We start from the raw sequence: 3,069 nt of genomic DNA on the forward strand, positions 1-3,069 counted from the left end.
CCCTAGAGCAAGGAATATAAAGGAAAGAATAAACAAATGGGATCTCATCAAAATAAAAAGCTATTGTGTGGCTAAGTAAAACAGTATTAAATTAGCAAGACAACCAACTGTATGGGAAAACATATTTGCCAATGATACCTCAGACAAAGGTTTAATCTCCAAAATATACAAAGAACTTACACGACTCCACTCTAAGAAGACATCTAATCCAATTAAACAATGTTAAAAGGACTTGAACAAACACTTCTCCAAGGAGGACATACAGAATGTTCAGAGACACATGAAGAAATGCTCAATATCGTTAGCTATCAGAGAGATGCAAATTAAAATTACAATGAGATACCACTTTACACCAGTCAGGATGGCTTTCATAAATAAAGCAACAAACAACAAATGTTGGAGAGGGTGCAGAGAAAGGGGTCCTTAGCTTACTGTTGGTGGGATTGTAGACTGGTATAGCCATTATGGAAAACAATATGGAATTTTCTCAAAAAACTAAAAATCGACCTGCCTTTTGACCCAGCAATTCCACTGCTAGGATTATATCCCAAGAATCCTAAAACATCAATTTCAAAGAACCTATGCACCACAATGTTCATAGCAGCACAATTTACAATAGCCAAGGGTTGGAAACAACCTAGGTGCCTGACAGTAAATGAATGGATCAAAAAATTGTGGTACACATATCCAAGGATGAATTAAAAAAAAGAATAATAAATAAATAAATGAATAAATAAATAAATAAATAGTGGTACATATACACAATGGAATTCTATGCAGCAGAGAGAAAGAAGGGGCTACTACCCTTGCAACCACATGGATGGAACTGGAAAGCATTATGCTGAGTGAAATAGGCCAGGTGTTGAAAGACAAATGCCATACCATCTCACCTTTAACAGGAAGCTAATTAACACAATGAACAAGCAAGCAGAATAAAAATAAAGACACTGAAATAGAGAACAAGGGAACAGTGACCAGAAGGGAGAAGGAAGGAAATTTAAGGGGGAAGAGGGGAGGGATTTGGGGGAACAAATGTGAGGGATGCAGGGATAAGGGCTGGGGGAGTGGGGGAAGTGCGGGACGGGGTGGGGCTTGGATGGGAGAAATAGACAAAAACTGTTCTTAAAAAATAACTAAACTAAAAAAATGAGAAAAGAAAAAGAAAAAATAGTCAACCAAAAAAAAGTCATGGGAGGCTATTAAATACACATAATGGAAAGGCAGCATTAGAACCGGACATAATTCATAAAACCTTTTATATACTATATCAAAGCTTTTATATACTATATACTATATCAACATTGAGCCAGGTCCAGGGGTCACTGAAGGTAAAATTCACAAATACAGTTCTTCCAATCACTATTTTACAGGGACATGGCTAGTATATGTTTGAATTTGTGTGCATGAATTGCAACTTGGGTGCAGCATTGGCCAAGTGGAACTGTGTGTTTATGTAGGTTTCTATATTTTGACTAAGCATGCTATTTTGCAAGTATCTCAGAGGTTTTCTATAATGACAATGTGCCGCTGGATTATAGTAACACCCACCTGAATAATTATCAATGAGCTGTGTGCACCTCAGTCACTTGATGTGACAGTTGTTGAGCTGTTGGGGCAGATGGGTGAAGAGGCTGAGCCCAGAGGGAGTCCCAGGCAGTTAAAATGCTCTACATGTGTTTGTTCCTTCTTCCCACTTGTTTTCTACACAATAATGGACTTTCAGTGCACAGATGCACAATGTGCAGGGATTCTGCCTTAAAAGAACAAGAGAGTAGGCCTTTGCAGTGCCCACTGCCCTCAGCCAGGGAGGCTGACGATGGAGATGAACTTCTCTTTGTTTGTTGATACATAAACAATGTCAAATAAAGAGTTTATTCCAAGCTGAAGAGTATGAAACACTGTGAATGTGGATATTACTGTAAATTATATTGTATTAAACTTTCAGATGGTAGAATTTAGCAACAACAACAACAACTCTACTGCATGCAGAATAACCAGCTTCTTATACACCTCTCCACTATCACAATGAGTGTGCTTTTCTCTCTAGTCAAGTGGGGACCATCAGCCAGGGCCTTGACTTATTTAATACTAAGGGAAGAAGTGCATGCAAATGGATATCATCAACTGCTGATAAACGTAGATTTGTGGATATCTCTGTTCCTCAGGGAGAGCAGCTGGAGCACCCAGGTCTCTGCAGTTTGCATTCACTGCTGCAGTTAACACTGAGAAAGCACCGTGAAGATTTACCTGAGCTGGGCACTTTTCTCTGATGCTTTTAATGAAAATTTCTTGTCTGCAGGTGTGAAATATGAGGTGCAGTTGGTGGAGTCTGTTGGGGACCTGAGGCAGCCTGGAGGGTCTCTGAGACTGTCCTGCACATGTTCTGAATTTACCTTAAGTGACTAATATATGAACTTTATCTGTCAGGCTCCAAGAAAAGAATTGGAATGGATAGATTTTATTAGAAACAAAGGTAACAGTCACAGAACAGAATATGCTGCATCTGTGAAAGGCAGATTTGCCATCTCAAGAGGTGGTTCCAAAAGCACTGCCTATCTGTAAATGAACAGCCTAAGAGCCTAGACATCACCCTGTTATTACTGCACAAAAGACACAGAGATGGGAAGTCAGTGTGAATGCAGACACAAACCTTCCTCCATGTGGGGCTGTAAACACCAGGGGGCAGTCAGGGCCCACAGGTTTTGCAGGCACAGGACACAAGGATGTTAAGGTTTAGTTTCATATCTGGCACGAAGCTTCCTCTTCAATTGACATTCAACATGTAGGTCCCTAAGAAAGTATTCACCACAATGAGTCTAAAGTGGTTGGTTCACCTTTACCTACATGCATTGAGCAGATGCATATTATCTCTGACTCGGAACTCTTCCCCTAAATAGCTCTGTTTTGACTGGTGGTTTTGTGTTAGTTTGACTAGATCACAAAATGCCCAAACATTTGGCTGACAGTCATTCATGGGTTTTTCCCAGTGTGTTTACAGGTGAACTTACCTTTGAAATGGTGGCTCTGAAAAGCAGACAGTTTTCCCCGATGAGGATGGGCACCCTTCAC

This window comes from Artibeus jamaicensis, unplaced genomic scaffold (genome assembly GCF_021234435.1).
Source record: "Artibeus jamaicensis isolate MK-2021 breed Jamaican fruit bat unplaced genomic scaffold, CSHL_Jam_final contig_843, whole genome shotgun sequence".
In the NCBI taxonomy this organism is placed as follows: Eukaryota; Metazoa; Chordata; class Mammalia; order Chiroptera; family Phyllostomidae; genus Artibeus; species Artibeus jamaicensis.